Source organism: Dermacentor silvarum, chromosome 10 (genome assembly GCF_013339745.2).
Source record: "Dermacentor silvarum isolate Dsil-2018 chromosome 10, BIME_Dsil_1.4, whole genome shotgun sequence".
In the NCBI taxonomy this organism is placed as follows: domain Eukaryota; kingdom Metazoa; phylum Arthropoda; class Arachnida; order Ixodida; family Ixodidae; genus Dermacentor; species Dermacentor silvarum.
The window spans coordinates 66,554,642-66,576,487 of record NC_051163.1 but is presented as its reverse complement, the minus strand read 5'-3'; the positions used below and the strand labels follow the sequence as shown (position 1 = coordinate 66,576,487).

Here is a 21,846-nt window from a genome sequence, read left to right as displayed (position 1 = left end):
GGCGACCAAGAAGGGGGACAGTACTCCGCGACGTCGTACACTCTGTCGAAGGCGGACAAAAAGTAGACTGTCGTCGATGAAACCGAGAAACAGCGAATACCGGGAACTGCCTCGTTTGTACTGGACCATCTGGACACCTGCACACCCAGACACTTTGGCCGAGGCAGCAGCGGTGTTGGATTTTTGAAGAACGGGGTTGCTTCTCGTGGTACGCGTGCCACAGTTGAAAACGAAAGAGGACGTTTAAAGAGAAAAAAAAGAAACGAGCGAAAAGCGTTTCTTCTGCACTTCGGCGAGGCCGACGGAAGGTCGATGACGTCGGAAAAGGCGGGAACCTGGAGATGACCGGAGGAAAGGGTGCAGTGCCAAAACTCGCACGAGCCATGGAAGGTGTTCCGTGCACTTCGCTGCTCCACGGCACCGCGATTGCGACCAAATGCGATGGTAAGCTAGACAACTATAATCACTTTATTGACGCCAAAAGGTTTGACGATGAAAACGATGCGCTGAGGCCGCTGGTCCCCGAAACATGTCACTCCGCTCGTTTGTTCGCAAATACATTCCGAACATTAACGCCGTAATTGTAATAAATACGTAACGTTTTGCGATATAAGGCTATGAAACCTAATTTTACCTTAAATTTGATCGCGCCTACCTATATATTTTCTGCCTTATGTGACGCACTATTTTTTGGTCGCGGATGAATGCAGTGAGAGAAGTCTCTCCAATGTTCGTGACGTTGCCGGCTATGTATGAAACGAGGTATTGCGCTTTGAGAGGCTGTGTTAGATTGCGCTGCCTTCGGGACACTGCACTGCCTTCGACATCGGCCCATGCTTTTGATTAGATAGCTACAAATGGGTGAAGTACGCTGCCAATAATGCTACCGCTTTAGAAAAATTGACCATATTTTAAACTAGTGTATCTCTATTTTGCCCCAAGAGAGCGAGGCGAGGACCACGATTCAAGAAGCACTCGGTTTCAAAACGCCCCGCGGTAAGGCTAATATCAGAAAAAAAAGATATAAGTAAGTGAAGACACTGACGTTGGTTGGGGAGGACAATAGCCGGAATAGATCTCTCAGCTCATAAAAGAAATTAAGTCACATAATTCACCTGTAAGGAACGGTGACATTTGCCACCGCGCCGATACACAAAAAAATAATATCGATCTAAATATAAATTATATCTATCAATGGGATCTAAGGAAAGGGAGAATTTTTTTACCATCATCTTGCGCCTAATCACCTTCCAACTGTCCAGTATCGCCGGAATCATTTCGATGACGTCCGTTTGCTTTCCTTCCGAAGAAAGTCAAGCGTAATTCATCATTTTGCGATTTGACGCAATTCGACACGACCAATAAAACATAATCACCACTGACAAGCCCTCACAGAGCCCGCCCCCTACGCCATAGAAACCCTTCAACACCTTCAATATACTTCAAAGCAAATGAAACAAGATTAAAAGTAAAACAGCGCTGCTGAGGTGTTTATTACTTCGCCTAAACACAATCGAAATTTGAATAGAGCCGCTTGTTTTGTTGAAAGGTGTGGGAAGGCAGTGCTTCCGCTGTAGGCTTAGCGAAAAGGGCCCATTTCGCCATAAATCATATAGTCTCCTTTCACGGCGCGAACAACGCTTTTATTTCCCGATTCTCAAGAAAGCAGCTCTTGTCGGCGTGATTGCGAAAATCAGGGGACGTCGCAACAGCTGCAAATAGTATTGTTAACGCGTTCCTTTCCTTTTTTTTTGTCATTGTATCACGCCTCTTTTCAGGTATACTTCGGCGCGCTTTCGTGCATTCGGAGTCAACATCAGAATGATTTATTTGGTCGATAGAAAAAAAAACAAAGACATCAAATAAACAACACGCTGTATTCGCAAATCTCGAAGGGGCTCGAAGTGCAAAAGCAAAACAAGTTATGCGTCTGAAACCGCGATTGTCTGAGCTAGACCAGCCTACACACGTGTACTTAAAGCCAACACGTCTTTTAAGAAAGTGCGCAGCGAAAATTTTCTGTCAGTTGCGTATTAGGGTAAACCTTGTTCGACTATCCGTCCACACACCGAAACGGTCACTTTAACGTACAAATGCATTTAACGAATTTTTTACGGATATTTTCGATTTTCCCCGTGGTAGCATTCATCCCTCTACAATCATTATTTACTATTTCACCACCTTCCCGGTCCTCATTTTGGACAGTAGTAGCTTTGTGAATATGCCGTGACGCCTGTGGCAGTACTACTCTTTTTTAGCTTGACAAAGCAGCTATGGACTCTCGCGTACGCCCGAATCCCTAGGCCGTGCGTAATATTTCTGATGAGATGATTGATCATCGAGTACAACATGAGCGTGCAGAATCTACAAAGATTTTCCCTCTCGGAGGAAACAAAGATTGTTTTCGAGAATTGCGCGCCAAATTCAGAGAACCATTTCAGCTTGGGGGTCAGATCCAATGACCACCTCGGAACTCCTCAGTTCGTATCAATATACGTGGGCCTTTTTAATCAACGGTATTTTTTGGCTCTGTTGTGTCATTTTTTTAAGTATTCTTTTACTGGTAGCAAACCTCCGTGCTCGATAGATGACACAGAATGTTTTTTTAAGACTGGGGGGGAGGGGGGGGGGGGGGATATGAAAGCTGAGTACCAAAAAACTCCCTGTCATCATCTCTACGTTATTCATCTCACCACCTGTAACCATTCAATTCAGTGGGGCAAAAAATGGACTATATGAAGCTCTGTTCACCACCAGCTTCGCAAAATTGCTGCACTGCAGCTAAGGAGCACTCGGGTCACTCCGGTTCATCCTGACAAACCACATTCCTTGCAGCTCCAGCAGTGCCTGGCCGAAAGACTCCAGAATGCGATTACACTGGTTGTCAACTATCATGAAGATTGAACATCCGATTACACGAAAGAGACACGACCGGGCTCCTCCGCATTTTACCAATTGCGCGAATTTGTTCAAGAAGCGCGCCAGACACACAATGTTACGCTGCGCTGTGCAGAACATCGGAAAGAATGGCAGACACAAGGGCACGACGATTAGCCATGTTCACTATCGAAATTATCAGCGAAAATCTGCAACCTCAACACTTGCCCTGTGGCAGTACCAGTAGACCTCCATGTGTTGTAGCGAATGCATTGCGCAACATCCATTCCGTTTCGTTTCGGTTCGGTTCGGTTAGGTTTGTTCGTTCCTTCGTTCGTTCTATTCGCTTATATTGGCAAACATCATCGACGTTTTCCAGACAATTTTATTGTCTTGCGATGACCCTTCGAAGTCGTAGTGAGTGCTCCCGTGAGCGGCGCTAGAAGACAATCTCACCGGTATTGAGTCTAGGGAACGAAAACTAGGAACGGTCAAGCTGCAGCTGGGGCCTGCCGGGAGGTGCTTCGGAGCCGCGACTTCTTCCGTTGGTGCCCAACGTAGGGCTCCTCTGTAGGGTCTGTCACGGACTCACACGCACGGCGAGCCACGGAGGCTGGCGCCCAGAACATCCGCAGGCGGCGCGTCAACGACAACGTGAACACTGAGCGTTGCGATCGAGCGAACGAGCCTGTCCTGCTACCAGAAACATAGGCTACCGCGTTCGAGAGATCATTGGCGTCACTGACCCGAGCGGAGAGTTGAGGCAGGGAACTCAAAGGAAGCAGTCTCTATCTGCACAAAGTGAATTGATGTTGACGCCCCGGTTGGTTCGCGCTGGTCCACATGCGACAATCCTATTGACCCCACGTGAAGTCAAAACGGCATCTTCACCGATAATGTCCCCTCCCCTCGCCCCCCCCCCCCCCCCCGCAATGTTTGCTAAATTTGATCTTCGTTGCGTTCAAAGTTCTCCCAGAAGCCCACCACAAATTCTGTGTTGTTTGTAAAACGCACAAAGCTCCGGATGCTGGCATACGTAATTCACTGCAAAAGCCGTAATTAGTCCGCCTATATTAGCTTTGCCTGCACATATGTCATAAAGGACCCCTTATTTCGTCAAATGTAAACAAGTTGGCTTGAATACTTCACCGAAGGCATCGGAAAAACCGGGTACAATCTTCGTATCACGCACGGAAATTGAAAAAAAGAAGAAAAAACGAGAAAAGCTTTCTGGCACTTCCTGAAAGATTTTCTTTTCTTTTTTTTTTTTACAAAGGCTGTATTAATCTATATGCGCTTAACGTGACACACACATTTGCAATAGCTTTTCCTCCGAGTTCGCAGAACTTGATCTTCATGGTGTTGATAGTTACGCCAAGGCAGCTGGCTAAATTTTTCGTCACTTGTAAAACAGGCTCATAACAGCCCAAATACTTGCATAGGTAATTTATTACAAAGACCGTAACTATTCCACACGCTTTGAACTTTGCGTACACATTGTCCATACCCTGCCCATTTATTTGGCCAAATATTAACAAGGTGGCTTGTATAGATAGCTCGTCGAGGACGCTGGAGAAACCAAGTACAATCCTGGTATCACGCATAGAAATACCAAAAAAATTAGGGTTCAATAATTCCCAATGCTTCAGTTAAAGCCAGGAACATGACATTTCCGCCACACAGTACACTTGGAATTTCCCCTATATTCACTGAATTTGAACTTGGCGCCCTCTGCAGTTGTTTTATGACGCTGAGAGAGATCGCGGATAACTGCATCGAGACCCTCGGAAACGCTAGAATAAGCAACATTCTACAAAGGCTACAAATAACCTACACAGGAATAAAACGTTTGCGGTTCGTCACTCGCCACATACTTCCTACTTCAACGACATACAAAAACACCGTGCCTGGTATATAGGTAATCGAGGTGACCGGGGAAGGGCAACTGTATGCATTGTACAACGCATAAAATTTGGCTAAATACGAGTATTAAGTAATTATTTTCAAAGTACATAATTATCCTAAACAGTCCAAACTTTCGGTAAACGTCACCCATAAAGTGAGCCTCCTTTTCCTGAAAATATTAATTCTCCGCCGTTCTTGATCCTCTCAAGAAAGGCGGATAAACTTTTGAAGCGTTTCACACAACACCTCTAAACGGACCAAAAACGAGGGTTTAGCAATTTTCATTGCGCCCCTCATTGACAATCACACTTTACAATTTGCCTGCATACTTCTCCTATCATCAGGTTTTCGCAAAACGTAAACTTCATGGATTATGTGCTGTTTTTTTTTTTCTTTTTTTAGACGACCAAGGGAACTGGCATATAACGTTTTCGGGCGCTTATGTATAGTAGCATTAGCAGATTCGCTGTAATATTCTTTGTAAGAGCGAATCCCAGCTAATCGCGAGGCTACACATATTATTAACGGATGCATCTGGTCAATGGTAAAAAATTACTTACGAACAAAAAGCTTCACGAGTTCGGTTCTAGATTTTCCAACAAACACTTAAGTGCTTTTGTCCTGACAACGTGGTACAATGGCAGTGTGAACATCCTTCTCCCGGTAATATAGAAGTAATTACCCTATTGAACCAGGACAGAATGTTTTGAAATCAAGAGTAAAACGAATGAACGAACCTTCAGGCTTCAAGTGCCGCGCATGCGGTTACACTGGACGTTAGAACGTGGATCAGAGAAGAGGTAGATTGTTTTTTTTTTTTTTGGTCGGGAAATGCTGTTTTATCCTTTTTAAAAAACTCTTCGGGTCTTCCGTTTTTGCCCGTATCATTCACCACCCCTTCCCCTGATCCGTAACGTAGCAAACGATCTATTACGGAACCGCAAGCGTTGCGGCCCGTAAGCTGGAAATAGGGGCGTCAATTCTAATTCTCCTCTTGGTTGTTCTTTTTTCTTGATTTCAAGCGATTTCTGTCATTACGTGTTAGTTCGTGCGCTACCATGTGCCCCACGAGATTCGTTCGCACTCATTACGTCTTTAGGCAAGATGTTCGTCTAACCTCGCATTCGTGCTTCCTCCCTATTCGAAGTGGGCCCACCATGGTCATAGGTGGTGGGCGCACGAATTGGTATCTTCGTGTCTTGCTGCCCGACTCTTTTCACGCCATTTCTATAACCTACTTGTCGAATTTTCGCAATCATCAACCGTCGAGCAACCGTCAAGTCTTTGCAACAAATTACATGCTTGTACGCCTTATAACTCCTGGTGAGCTCAGGTTTGAGTTTCATGGAATATGCCTATACTGTGGTTCTCTGGAACGCGACCACTCCAGCTGAGATTGGCAGGTGTACTCCCGAGCTACGCTTCTCTGAACGCCCAGCTAGAGGCTAAATTTATCTCCGATTGAGTCATTCGGGGCGAGATAGCGGCCCTATCTGAGCACGCTACACAGGTATTCTCGAGTAGTGGCTTTTTTTCTCCACACAACGTTATCAAAGAAAGGCCCGTGGGAATACTACGATTGCACAGATACAAGGGATACTAGTATTACAAGTCTTTTTTTTTTTACATACATGTAACGTTGCGTGCGGCCCCCATGCTGTTCCGAATGAATGAGGTCATCAAAAAAATTTTCGCGAAGGGTCAGTTTGTAAGTAAGTAGACGAGGAGCAACTAAGAAATTATGCTCATGTGCGGAAGCGGGATAGGTCGACTGTGCCATTGACATCGGTGACGACGGTAGAACATTTTACCATAGAAGCCTATTTTAATTTCTTTGAGTCATTAAGATGATGACGACGAGAACAATAATTATCACGGTGATCGTGATTATTGAGATGACGTTGATGACGACTGGTAAACAATGATCTGCAAGGCGTTCGACAAGTGGTATCTGCGTGAAAGACTGTGGCAGTGTAAAGCCGTGGCGCTCTGTACGATTACCCTTTGTCATCAAAGCCAGTTAAAGGGCGAGCTGTATAATAATGCTTTTGAAATGCCAGAAATGTTTTTCTTATCTTGAGAGGATGCTTCATAAGCAAAAAAAGAAAACGCAAGAACGAAATATGGTTGGCATCACCTCCTTGAAGTTCCCGTACCAGCTAGCTGTGACGCCATCGATTTAGACAACGTCTAATCGTACCTACCTAATTTTTGCCTGAAGAAGATGGAATACACTGCATTAAAAAAAAGCCACATATTCAACCTGGCCAATTTTGATAGCTATAACTGCGCCAGAACGACCCGAATAAAACGCTTTGAAATCTGTGACGTCACAGCGGCGAACCTGCACCGGGGTTTCAGCGTGACATTGAAAAGGAGGTTGTATTTCAGTTTGTCTTCTATACGCACGGATAGCTTATTTTTCTAGGGCGATGACGGAAAAGCTACGGAGCCGGAGTTTCTGCACACGTGTTACTGAGCCAAGTGGTCTGCACTAGCTTCACATCACTTTTGTGGTTTTCTTGGTCTTTTTTTCGTCTTTGTTTTGTTTTTTTAACAGATAGCGTATCAACTTAGCTTCGACGTGCCACGGTTTCGCATTTGCCAAAACGCGAAAGAGAAAAGCGGTAAAATAAGTCGAACTTTACACTCAGTGGTGTATTTTGTGTTATTCTGCTGCAGTAAACACGAAGCGTGTGTGTTTTCTCTTCCCCAGCTAAAACTAATGCGGATGAGAATGCGGGACTATTTTCAGCAGTGCCCCTAGTACCGTGATTTGCCTCCTTAGTTTTCCCTTCATTGACAAAAAAAAAAGTTGTCTGCGAGTATAGTAATGACTATCTAACCATGAAATTCATGAAAATAGAATTTCAAAAGAATACGTTATCAGTTTCAACCAAGTTGCTTTTTTTTTAATTTAGTGTCCCTTTAACATATATCCAGCATTAGCCCTAATTGTGTGACATCTCTTCATTTTCACTTCACTGCAACACGGTGCTCCAGCGACGTTAATTACGAGACTGCAAGATGTTCTCGCCGCTACAGAAGCATTTTAAAAAGTCCAAATATTGCTTTCTCTGGAGTCTCTCGTGACCAAAGGGTGCCGTCACTGCAGGCACAGTACCACTGCTTTTGCTGTGGCATCCCCTCAATAGAAATTAGCCTGTTTCGAGTAAGTTGCTGTAACGACATACAGTTTCCACTCCTTGTCAAATGGAAAGAATCGGAGCATACTTCCAGAACGTAACAGAAAAGGCACTAGCTTTTCTTTCGTCCATTTAAGATACATTTAGTGAGTTCATAAATGCTAAACGCATTGAATTGCTTCGTTAGACGAGTGCTCACGCAACTTCAACTTAGAACAAAAAAGTGTTCGTCATTTGTAAAATCTTGCAGGTGACTACCTTCTTGAACTGTCTTTCTAGCTCTGCACTGCTTTGACGGCAAAGTTAAAGCGCGGTACTTTGGTTACAGTTTCCTAATAGTTTGCTTGCAAACCTAAAGTTTTTTTTTTTCCTTTATTCCTTTCTAGATGTAACCCCCGGTCCTGGGACATGGTAGGATAGGGGGGAGCTCGTCTCAAAAACGTCACGCCACAAGCTGACAAGGTAAGACTCATCTCTTAGTCTTTTTTTTTCTCTCATAAAAACTTTTGCGATCGCTCTGGCAACAACATACACGAACAGATCATTGTTTCCTAAAGTGAGAAACAATACACGTTGATTTTGGAAAAACTTTGTACTAAATTAACGACGTGGCAGAACACTTCACCATATGGTTGTTACGACGCGGCGGAACAAAATGGGGGGGGGGGGGGGGGGGGGGTTATTTCTGAGCATCTACGAATTGACTAGTAACCAAGTGAGTTAGAAAAAAAAACATTGGCAACGGTAAACTCATTTCGTCAAGTCGCCCTTTAATAGAAAGAAAGAAAACTTACGTTTCACGACGACAACGTTCGAGTAGTACTAGTTCTCTCGAAGTTCCACGCTGGTTTTCGCAAAGCCTTGGTAACAAAACCTTCAGCCGCGGAGTGCAAATGTCACCTGCAAAACGGTAGCCGCGGCTGTTTAATTTTTTTTTCTTCAACCCCGCCGGCGGTAAGTCGCCGACGGATTCGCACTGGGACATCAAGTTACACCATTAGCGTTCTCCGGCGAGCGCGCATTTTCCCTCGGACTGGGCGAGCTAACCCTGTCCCCGCTACGGGTTGAGCGCGCGTACGTTGTGCCAAATGGAATTCACAGCCGAAAGAGGCAAAATTTTAGTTCGGATTGCTCGTTTACTCCCGAGGTGGCTGAACTGGTGAAAGGCGATCCAATGTCGCAGACACGCTGTGAGGTCCACGGCATTCGCCCGCAACGTCTATTCCCCCCCCCCCCCTCTTTTTTTTTTTTTGCCTTCACTGTTGTGTCTCGCGGCGAGTTTAAATCTGCTAAGCTGGGCGAAGGTGTATTATCCACTGGCTGCTCTCTATGATGTTTTTTTGCGTCGCAAATTCCAGGGCACTCTACGTCGCAACAGTACATTTGACTCCTCGAGCAATGCATGGTGGCGAAGTTCTCAAATTCTCGTTTTTGAAGCTTCTACTTGCTCTATGTCTGCCCCTTTGCTTAGCTTGATATAAAAAAGCGTCTACTGCCGGGACTGAGGGAACTTCAGGCTGACCGCTACCGTACTTCGCTCGCAAGAATTTAGTCAGACGTTCAATAGAAAAGCTATAGCCATTGTTTTACAGTGAAGCTGTTAATGGCTAGCTCCCCTAGGATCGTGTCCGCGTGTAGAAAAAAAATGTCATCGTTACTTCGGCTCCATGCGCATGGCGGTTTCCCGCCATTTGTGCCTTAGCACAGGTGTCAAAACGGATGACTAACATGACTGATATGTCATGACATCAATAACAACACATGCTCGTCAGTTACGTCACGATTAACGATGATAAAATCACGTGTGGCGCATATCCGCATTGCATATGCGGGTATGAGCCAGGGACGAGGAAGGAAGGAAGGAAGCAAGGAAGCAAGGAAGGAAAAAATCACGTGTGGCTCATACGCGCGTTGGATATGTGGGTATGAGCCGCCGAGAGCAGGAGCGGGAGATATCTCACAGGATCCTGACGCTGCCGTGCAGTGTGCCGTGGCTATGAACGCTGTGGCTCATACGCTAGTCTATGACGATGGGACGGACTTGGCGCAGCAAACGCACTACTTGGCCAGAGCGCCGGGTGAACACAAGACACCAGTGTCCTTGTTGTTTGACGAACTTGCCGAAGACGCCCAATATAATCAATCATGATAATATAGATTCACTATAGCAATATTCACAACAGCAGGTCCACCATAGTCATAGCTTCGCTGACTTGCATCTTCACAGTGGTGGAAGGTGTCTGAATTTTTTTTCTCTCTCAATTAGTTCTGCGGTAATCCGCAAGGTGCAGGAAGTTGCATGAAAACTGATACAAGAGAGTAACTTGTTTCTACTCTGGGTGGACGGCATTATTTTGAATTTCATCAATTCGCAATAGATTCTCTATAAACTACCCGTGGGTATGTGGTTTCACTTTTTAGCAGAGAAATGTCTGCACAATTTCTGCAGACAATGCTCTTGAAAGTCTGTAGACCACCTTGTGATAATATAAGTACCCAACATTTCTTTCTGCATTTACAGTATAAATTCAATATATATTCAACAGGATAAGAACGAGTATGTAAGAGAATATCCGGTCTATAGAAGAAGAAAACATCTTTCATTGTGGAGGTTGCGCTCCCCAATCATGAAGCGGTGATAAGATAAAGCGTTCTAAAGGTCATTCAAGGATAATCCTCTAAAGACAATGCGTAGCATTTCTAATGTCATTTTACAAGGCTACCGAAAATCGTAGCTTATTCAAAGAAGGCCGTCAAAGCTTTGCCATGCTACAGCACTGTATGTGATGGGAGATAGGTGAAATGAATTTAAACACGAGTACATCGGTGCCAGCACGTTTACGCTAACCTAGTAGCGGGTAATCGCATATATTAACAAAAGTATTTGCGAACATTATTGTTAAAGAAGCTCCGCTGTTTCCCAATAACGACGCAGCTGCTTCATGCAGGCTTGACCGAATCGCGAGTCAGCATTGCAACGGTTGACTCGTACTGCACATCTCTTCAACAAATTTCTCTCTCGGTCTTTCCCTCTCTCTCCCTCAATCTCACGCCTTGTCTTAGATTCGGTTAGAGGCAGTTGCATGCACAAATGAATTCCAGCGCATCAGGTGAACCCACGGTTCAGATTACGACGCATATTAAGTGGTCCCATAGAAAGCATTTCAATCCAGCGTAGCGTACCAGACAAACGTCTCTTCTTTTCGACTGTCTACCTTGACGACTAGAATGAAAACCTTACTGTCAGACATTCACAATTAGGCTTTCTACGCATGTGCGAGGTTGAACCGACTAATTTGGTCCTTGTTAACGCCGCGCACTGCCGCAAACGACAAAGTAATGTTGCACGACACCTTTGTGCGAGAGTTCGGGCACGAGAAGTTCATCGGGCATCTATCCCGGCTACAACATGCGGCGGCTTCTACTTCACGGTACGTTAGACAACCTGCAGTCAAGATCGTTCAAAGCGTTAAAGGTCCTTGAACCATGGCCACATGCGCCACAACATGAAAACGCGAAACGTTTATTACTATTTTTTCTGAAGTCTACTGACCTCAGTGAACGACCTTAATCTCGATTTGGCCTTCTGTATTAATCGGTACCGCTAGTATTCTCTCTACTTTGTGTATTATTTCTTTTTTTTCTGTAAACCCCCTTCGCATGGCGTAGGGTAGCAAACCGTACATGTGTTTTATTGGCATCCCTGCCTTTCCTTCTCTTTTCTCTCTCTCGCTTTCTCTCGTTCTTGAACTAGCCGAATAATTCGTATACATACCGCACGGCCTCTCATGCCTGGGGGAAAGTTTCTGTGGCACTGCACACAAAGCTACGAAGCTAAATTGCACATGTAAGATTACAACTGCATATTAGTCCAACACTTCAGATATTGTTGTATGCTACTAAATAAACTTTTCTTTACGTTTTTATTTGCTTATTGAAGACTATTTATGTAGAATTTGCTATCGTTCGTGAACGCGTCAGGTGAAAAGGTAAATTTAGTTAGAAAGGACAAGTCTCCTACGTTCTTTTTGCACACTGAAATTCAATAAATTTAATTGATTGGCTGACTGATTTATTTATTGATTGATTCGTATTTAAAACTACGGCCGCTCGATCAAAACGCGCAGAGTGGCTGTGGCAAAACCAATGGAACAGATAAATTGGCGGTACGCATTCTACTGACCCCACGTATGTTCGCTCCCATGCGCGAGCAATTACATTCAGTAGGAATTGGTGATGTCCAAAACCTGATGTCCTATGACGTGTTTCCGGCTACCGCAATCCTAGCATAGCCTTCAAGATCCGCACCATTACTGCAGCGCGCGCCACCACTAGCCGTTGATTTGAACACAACCTACGATTTGGGAAATCAGTTTTCTATGTCCTTACTTCAACTGCAAAGGTTTCGCGACGAAAGATATTTTTCTAACTATATTATCAACCGTACGAAAACCTATTCGGTACGTGTCGATGCGTAGAAGCCAACAAAGCAGCACGTTGAAACAAGCAAGGGCAGACGAAATTTACGTAATTCATTGATTTAATATCGGTGATACAATATATATATATATATATATATATATATATATATATATATATATAGGTGAGACCGTTGCAATGTTCCTTGCCAAAATGGTTATTTTTCCACTGCGACGTCGCTGTCGGCATTGAAACCAAAGTTATAATGGCATAAAACCATGAAAGCATTTCATAGTGCTATTTTGGACACAGTCGAGTGCCACCATGTTGAAGTTCATAACAAATGAGGGAGGCTTTAGCAGCCCTGTGAGCCACTCTGAACTGTCTAAATGACGAATTCGACAATATGAGGGAATTTGACACAACCCAGAACACTACCGCTCGACTAGTTGTCGATAAGATGCAGTGAAAAAAATTTACCGACGATTACGTTACTCTCTGCTGCGAAATTTGAGCGCAGGTCTATACGTGTTTTCATTTCGCGATATACGGGCTGGCGCGGACAATCTGTGTCGGGCTGCACGTTGCAAACGGAACAAAGTGTGGTGCGACTGCCTCGATAATCGGGATATCGCGAGAGGCAGCGCGTGGGTGACGCGTGGACGCGATTCACAGCAGCCGCCGTTGACAGACCTCCGCTCATGCAGCGCTTTGTTTCCGTATATGGTATCGGTGGCATCGTCGGTGAACAGACGACGCGCGCTACTCTGGCGCCATCTCGTAGCTTTCGTCGCCGCAGAGCCCGTCTTGCGCAGCACTACGCTTTTTCTCTCATGCTTTCGCCATCCCTCCTCCTCCGCTTTCCTTATCGCACTCACTTCGCTATCGCCGTCTATCATCCTTCGCTGTGCTCGTTCGCTCGGTTACGAGGGATGCCGAGGGACGCCGAGGATGTTGACGACGAGGCTCGCCGCAGTAACGGGCGCCTAAGAGCTGCGTAATACAAAAGGTTCACTCTCGTACTTCTCGCTTTCACCCTGCCCACCACAGGTGGTGTCTAAAACATGACGGCCATGGCTTGTTCCCGGCTCGGCAATCACTTCCGGTGCATGCGCCTTTGAGACTTGTTCCAGTAACTCAGAGGCAACCGTCGCTGTGGCGTGGGTTTGAACACCCCGCTCATTGAAACACTAACATTTTCACTGCCGCGGAAAGTTATCGTTGGCTATATTCTCTTCGCTTATCGCAATTTCGCAAAGGATTGATTTCTCTATCGAGAAATCTTGGGAAGGGTTGTTTTGGCAGAAAATGTGGGCTATTGACGCTTCTGAGAACGGAGATAAGCCATGATGACACGGGTCTTGCTTCAGTCAATCGCTCACTGGTTTTCAAAAGAGCGCATAAAAAATGCGAGTACTGCTCTCTTTTTACCGCGAAGCTGTGTATGGTTAGGGTTCCATGTATTTTTTTGTGTGTGTCCGTGTGGCAACAATAAAAAGGTGAGCGTGGGCCGATCCCGGAGATAGTGCAATACAGGGCCTATACCCTCGGCGGAGGTGAAGCAGGCTTCAAGCACTCCGCCCCTAATCATAATAAATCATAATAAATGAAATAAATAAATCAAGGTGCATTGTTTCAAGTCGATGGGTATACGGGAAGTGTTTGCGAACGAGCAGAAGGCGTTGCCATATATGCAAAGGACAAAATGTATGTACAACCATACACCTTTCTTCTTCTTTCTGGGGTTTTACGTGCCAAAATCAGTTCTGATTATAAGACACGCCGTAGCGGAGGTCTCCGCCTGGGGTTATTTAACGTGCATTACAAGCCTTTGGCCTACCGGTGCCTACGTGGGCGGAGCCACCGACTTAGCCTGGGGGCTTTTGCCCTCGAGCCCTAGTTTCTCTGGACCAAAATAAAGTTCTTGCCATGCCATGCCACTACAACGCAAGCACAGGGGCGTTCTTGCATTTCGCCTATATCGAAATACGGCCGCCGCGGCCGGGATTCGATCCCGCGACCTCGTGCTCAGCAGCGCACCTGCCTTAGCCATGGAGACACCGCTGCGGGTTACCATACACCTTTGACTCGCAAGAGGACAATGCGACCGACTGTGGGGGTGTCTGTGCAGTCCAAATGAAAGATGGAATTGTGATATCCACTGTCTATGTATCTCCAGGCACACCCAAGTGTGTTATCGAGAAGTTCATGACCACGCACTTTGCATGGGTTAGCCGCGTTGACACTACCCCTGTGATCATCGTTGGAGACTTCAATGGGGGCATTTCAAAACCAGGCAGGAAATGGTTCACTCAGTTCGTGCTAGAAGAGTTCGGTTGGAAGTGCCAAATCAATCCAAGTCACTCAACTACTCGACAGCGGTCATGCATAGATTAACTTCGATCAGTATTCTCTCTAAGGTTGTAACCGAACTAATCAGTGTATATCAGAGTAATCACAAAGCTATCGTCACTACCAATGATGAAAATAAATACATGTACCCTTGTCTAAGCCTAGGTGATGTGCTACAGTTTATCGGGCCATCCACCTTCACAGAGTGAAATGGCTCCTCACTTTTTTTTAACTAAATAAAGGCAACATTACCCTTTCTCTTGCCCCTAACACACTCTCGCCACTCACAGATGCGGGGGTATGATTGCCTAAGCCGAAGTTTTCAGGTCCGCGACAACCAGTATACACTTGTAGCGGAGAGAGAGATATCAACTTTATTTACGAACGGATCTCTATCGGAGCCGTCAAAATGGATTCTTGTAAACATCATACCCGCACGCACAGCAACAGTTTGACCAGCTTTCTAGGACACGGCCTGTGGTGAACTACCAAGTACCTGTTTATCTACCAACTCTTGCAGCAGTTTGCAAAAATAAGCAGAAAGCTGAGCCTTCACCATGGAGCGGCTTCTTGACACAGAAGTCAGGAACACGACGAGTGCCCGCACTGGGAGTGAGTGCTTCTAATTTCATAGATAAACATTTCCGTCAAGTCTCCGCTCCATCGAAGTCCGCGTAATCTCGTGCAACAAATGTTGAGAACACAAACACTGCGCGCCCTACTCGATTACATCGTAGCCTCGAGTCTTATTCCTTGTTATACCTCAGCTTATATCGCAAGACATATGGTCTTTCCAACTTGCCATTGCATAACCACCCAGTTCTTGTGAAGTCAAAGCGCGCGTTCTTGTCGCATCGTTCGTGGCCCGAGTATTGCGCATACTATATAGCTTTCGATTTCTTAAGCGGTATACACAACTGACCATGAGAACGCTGACCATGAGAAGGACACTTACAGAAGAATAAAATTTGATTGGTGTGCATACGGCAGGCATTACCAAATCCTGACTAGGAGTTTACCACTGTCGTTTAAAATAAAAGTGTACAACCATTGCATTCTACCGGTGCTAACATATGTGGCAGAAACTTGGAGGTTAACAAAAAGCTCCAGAACAAGTAAAGAACCGCGCAAAGAGCGACGGAACGATAAATGTTAGGCCTAACGTTAAGAGACAGGAAGAGAGTGGTGTGGATCAGAGAGCAAACGGGGATAGCCGATATTCTAATTGACATTAAGAGAAAAAAATGGAGCTGGTCCGGCCATTTATTGCGTAGAATGGATAACCGGTGGACCATTAGAGTTAAAGAATGGATACCAAGAGAAAGGAAGCGCAGTCGAGGACGGCAGAAAACTAGCTGGGGTGACGAAGTTGAGGAATTTGCAGGCGCAAGTCGGACTCAGCTAGCGCAAGACAGGGGTAATTGGAGATCGCAAGGGAGAGGCCTTCTTCCTGCAGTAGTCATAAATTTAGGCTGATGATGATGATGATTATGATGATACACACGTGACCGAAAAGCGACATAGAAATTAGTCTTCGACATATCAACCCCCAACGAGACAGGGGATGGAGGGGGACATGTCTCCATTGTTTTCTTCCAAGCACAGAATATGGAGAAATAAGCTCCAGGGACAAAAAAAAATCGTAACGCTTGATTTTCAGAAAGGCATGGGTGAATCAAAAGGAGTGCAAAACGGGAGTCAGGGAGGGGGAGAGAATGGCGGAGGGGTGGCATCGTAGGTCCACAGAAGTGACATTGGGTTCCATGGACGCTCAGACCAGAGTGCAGTTAGAAAGAAGCCCGCCGTACCAATCGGAGCAAACTGTGCCAGCTTTATTTTTTTTTTCGTTTTCCTTTTATTCCCTGCTTATTTCTTTCCGTTCCTTATCGTTCTTTACTACTGATTTGCTTCTCTTTTTCTCCTTTTTTTTGTTTTTTTCCTGCTGATCACTTCCACGTCTCTACTTCGGCGTCTTGTACGACACCACCACCTCCCACTGGTGGTCGTAGAAACGGTTTTTTTTTTCTCTCCACGTTCTTTCTTTTTTGGCATCGTCAACTTGACCTTTCTTGTTCTTGCGGTGCCTGGTGATGGACTCTTTCCAACTCTCCTTGTTTGTCGCGCTCGCATACTCTCTGGGGTTTTTGCTTGGCTCTTTCTTTATCGCCAGCCGCCCGCTGGACATGGTTCTTTGAACACGCCTCGGAGAAAGACGGCGACCAAGCACGGTCAAAGGGAGAAAAAGAAACAACGAAAAAAAAATAAGAAAAGGGGAGGCGGCAGCTGGCAACGGCGAACGTACGGGATGTGTGAGGCGTTGGTACAGGACAGCCGAGGCGAAGTGCGCAAAAAAAAAAATGAAACAAGCGCGCGAAACCGAAACCAATAATGAAACAGAGCCGAGAAATGAAGGAAGCAAGGAAAGGGCGAGTGATGGAAGGAAGGAAGTAAAGAAAGGGAAGGCCGCTCGGGGGACAGAGCTGAGCGCGCGCTAAACAAAGCCCGCACAAGCCGAATCCAAAGCCTCCTTCCCCACCCCGCACACACCACCGCCACCCGACCAAGCCACAACACTCGCGCGCAAATACGCACGCACGCACGCACGCCACATAGAAGCGAGGAGCGCGCCTCGGGAAGCGTGGGCGGGGAGGGGAGCGCGAAAAGGAGGATGGGGAAGGCTATAGGGAATCGGGCAGCACGTTGGGCGCACAGACGCACTGGGCACGCACGATGCACGCTGCGAAACGCGGCTCCCCTTCACCCACCCGGCTCCAGCTTTGAGGGTCGAGCCGCCGGTTCAGAATCGATTGCTCCACAGGAGGGAAACGAGGGAGGTCGGGAAGGAAAAAAAGGGGAAGGATAGGGAAGGCGGCCAGGCAAGATAGGGCAAAGCGCGGCGTACGTGCGTATGTGTGTGAGTGTGCGTGCGTGCGTGCAGGGCTGAAACGCGGAGTTCGAGGCACAGCGCTCGCAATGCCCGGAGGGAGGGGGGGGGGGAGCGAAGGAGGACGGGGGGAAGTGGGGAGGCCAGTGGGGTCGAAACCCAGGGTTCAGAACCGCGTCGCGCGGGTCTTTTCCTTTCGCTTCTCCTCCTTCTTGTTCTTGTTCTTCGTATCTGCGCTCGTGTGGTGTGCGTTCGCGTGTTTGTGCGTACGCTTGCTGGCAGCTCTCCGAGCTGGATCCGGCGGCGCGCACGCCGGCGGCGGCGGCGGCGTTCGCTCCTTTTGGGGTTTTGCGCCCAGTCTTCCCCCCCCTCGCTTCCCTAACCTCCCCAGCAGACCACGTTGCACGTTCCCCCTCCTTCGCTCCCCTTCTCTCATCGTCGAACGCACAGCGTGGTCCTTATTGATCGCGCCGGCAACACTGCCGGCTGTCTGTCACGGACAACTCCTCTGAGGCGAACCGAGAGGAGATCCTTCCTTCCACCCCCGCCTCCTTTTCGGCCCCCCCCTTTTTTTTCTTTCCTTTTTACACTTGCAGTGTCTTCTCTCCTTTTTTTAGCGTTCTTGTCCAGCATGAGATTCCGCTCAGCTTCCTTTTTTTTTTCTTTTTCTTGATGCGTCTTCTCGCTTGGCCCGCTCCTACCACTAGCGTTGGTAGTGTCGCCTCCAAGTTCGCGGGCTTTCTTATTTTACCTTTTTTCTTGTCTTTTCCTTCTCTTCCATACCGTGTCCCGTTTTTATCGTCTATTCTGTTTCCTTTTGGTGTGCGGCTGTCCCACGCGAGCACTGACGTGCGTTACGTGTGTGGCGGTGATGGTCTTCTCTGGCCAACGCTGCCTGGCCCGCTTCTTCCTTAGCGTTTCCTTTTTACGTCTCCTTTTTCTTTCTTTCTTTTTGTTCCTTGGTGGTTCCACGTGCTTACTGCCTCGTTGCTGCTGCTCGTTGCTCGCTTCACTCTGATCGCTGGATCGTGGTGGTTCGCCGGTTCGCCTCGGTGGTCCACGGGACGCCCAACCTCGCCTGGCTTCTCCGTTGGCCGAGACGTTCGTTGTCCCTGTATGTGGCCGCAGCCATGTCGGATCCAGTGGGGGGACTGGACGTTGGCCACTTCACCTTCTTCCCTCAAACGCCCTAAGCAGGCGTGCCCTCCTCTCGCCCATTGCAGGACCACCGTACTCCCACGCTTGGGACGCCCTGCTCGCGAGTCTTGGCGGCCTAGGCGAGCCTCTGTAGAACCACGTGCCGCTCGTTATCGTCGCATTTGTGGGCTAGCTGACCTTACCGCCGGCTTAGGGTACAAGCAGCCGAAAGAAACCGGGGCTAGCGAAGCTCTGGAGCTCTCGCGGGGGACAGCAGGTTGTGGCTACGCAAATTACTGTTATTACGAAGAATTCTTCAGCGTTGTCGTGGCAACAAGTCGATAAAGGCCGTTTTCGCTCGGGAAAGAAAAAAACATGGCACGTCAGATGTCTACGTTAAAGAGATAATCATGCGGATAAACGACGTTCGACCCTTCGCTAAGCGCATGCGTCTCCGCTGTTTCGAAATTTCGTACCACGTGCTCGGCGCCACACTCGGAACGTTGTAGGTTGCTGTATTTTGATAACATTGAAAACGGTAATCGCATTGCCTGCCCTGTTATGTGAAGCTTATACGTTGCGTGGCACAAAAACGGAATCACGCCTGTATTGGCCAGATTTATCGGCTGTTGCAAATGACATAGGACTCGAGTGTCGCACCACTCGTCAATTTCAACTGTACGCATAAAGGCACCCACTAAGCCACTTATCCTTGCACACAGAACTTTGGTATTTTGTTCTAATGAATATTTACTGGCGTCTTGAGAAGAATGAGAGACGGCCCTGTTTTCTGGGTAAATTGGAATTCATAATGACGCTTATGGGCGTCTTACCGTTGCAGATTGGATCTAAAATTTAAATGCGTATGAATGCGCATGTGCTGGCATGTGCAGAAGGATAAGAAGCGGCCACATTCACATGTTGGGCGGCGCTTGAACGCGAACTGACTTAACCATTGTTCCTTCGTTATTGTTAAATACGTGGTAACAAAAGTTTACGGAATTAATCAGAGATGTATGCTACCCACTGCAGTGAAACTGAAAAGTGATATGACGGGTTTCTTTTTGTGAAGCTCCTGTGGGATACTTGGGCCGCTTCTCGACGAATTGTAGTAGATAGTGAAAGCTGCGTATAGACCTAACTTCGCCACGTTTGTTGTCAGATTCTAGGTAATTGTCTTTAATATGTCAGCGCGCCTAGGCTTAGCCCACTGTCTACCTTACACCCTGCAGGTAAAATTCGGTAAAACGCATATGTGAAAAAACACAGGAAAGTTTGAAGACATTGAATACGTAGATAGTGAGTTAGCTAGTACGTCAGCCGGATAGGTATTTGCTTTTCTTTTTTTTTTGCTATTTAGTCAGTCACTCAGTGATGATGGCCTTACTATGCACAGTAGTATGTCCAAATTGGATCATGAAGAACAGCCGGTGCAAACTAGGACGATACTTTTCTAACTAAAAAGACACCTCGGTAATGAACGTGTAGCTATGACGCATTACTCTTGTAAGTTGACATCTTAAACGTATTCATTATGATCGCATATGATATGCATGAGCATGATATCCCCAATATCTACTGCGCAATGTTAAAGTTCGTTATAGTGGTGTCTAATGGCAAGCACTGCGCAACGCACTGTTTTCTTGCTGCACTTTTTTTTTGTATGAACTTTTAGGCGCATTTGCAAGAAGTGATCTGTTGCCGGAACGTCTTTCGCATCCCCTCGTGTTGTCACCCTTTGACCAATTAACTCAGAAAGCAATACGTTCCTTGCTGCAGTTTCTGAGTTCGACAGACCTCACCGAGCTGCTGTAGTATTTATGTCCACCTCTGAGAGAAGTGCAACCCTTAGCGCTTTCTCTCATTTCTCTCCTTTCTCTCCATTCCTTTTCATTGCTTAACCGCCATCCACCCGCGTAGGGTAGCAAATCGGGCGTAACTCTGGTTGACCTCCCCGAACTCGCTTCCCTTGTCTCTAGCTGTTAGCACGACGGGCACGACCGTATAGGTCAGGTTAGATTACGTTAAGTTAGGCTAGGGCTTTCCTGAATATAGTGTTTGTGGCTTTAGGATAGTTGACACTACAAAGGCCTACTTTGGCGTTCTTTTTCTATCGAAGAAAACCAGTGTTTTCATTCAAATGAGTGATTCAATCGAAGCGGAGTCTCGTCTTTGCCGTCTGGGTCGAGGCTTCCGCTCCAGGATACCGAAGAGACCGCTGCCGCCTCCTTTGTGAACATAGGGTGTATTTGGCAGTCGATGGGGAGAGGGGAGTGGGGAGGTGCGTGGACGGCCGGAGGTTCGACCGTTTATCTTCCGCCACGGCTCCCTGTTCTACGCTTTCGTGACCAGCGGCCACAGTCGGCGCTACCAGAGAGGGGAGAAGGCGAAGGGTAACGCGTCCACCCCTTTCGCTGTATAGGCCGACTCGCGAGTGACACCGAGCGTGGCGCACTCTCGCTCACAATCGCGTGGCTGGAGCTCGTTGCACCTCAGAGACCGCGGCGTGGGGCTCTGAGGCGGCGAGATTGGGCACGCCTGAAGCTACAGCGCACGCCGCTGCTCCACGCAGCTGCGCAGAAGCCGGGTAGGGGTCACTCGTTCCGAGCTGCTTGCTTCGTCTACTGAATGTTGTTGGCCACGTCTGCAGATTTCTGTGGACCGTTAACGTATTCTTTAACGTATTCGTTAACGTATTCTAACGTATTCGTTAACGTTCTCCGCCTCTCTTCTTCCCTCAGCGACGCACTCTTGCAGGGGCAAAAAATAGAGTTAGGTAGGCCATGTAATGTGTGCGGCAGATAATTGGTGGTCAAATGAAGTTGCAAGACGGGTGCCGAGAGAAAGAAAGCACAGTCGAGGGTGGCGGCAAACAACTAGGTGGTGTGTTGAAGTCGGGAAGTTTGCCCATAGATACGATGACATCGGATGACGAAGGACAGGTGTTCTTGGAGACCGCTGGGAGAGAACTTCGGCTTGCCAAGGACATAAAGATGATGATGATGATGATGCGTATTATTTCTTTAGAGCAGTGGGGCTAGGCCAGTAGACTTTAGTCACTCTGTGTGGTAACATCCAGGAGCGCTGATCGTTGTTACACCTGAAGTAAGTCACAATGGGCCGGCT

At 47.0% G+C, this 21,846-nt stretch overlaps 1 protein-coding gene across 1 annotated transcript in view; it reads left to right on the top strand.

Moving 5' to 3' along the window:
- The window catches only part of LOC119465940 (myelin transcription factor 1-like protein), a 292,459-nt gene that overhangs the window by 77,047 nt on the left and 193,566 nt on the right, over positions 1-21,846 (top strand). Inside the window, exon 2 of the mRNA XM_037726417.2 lies at positions 8,315-8,390. The gene's annotated coding sequence lies outside the window, so the exon portion shown is untranslated. The remainder of the gene's footprint in view (positions 1-8,314; positions 8,391-21,846) is intronic.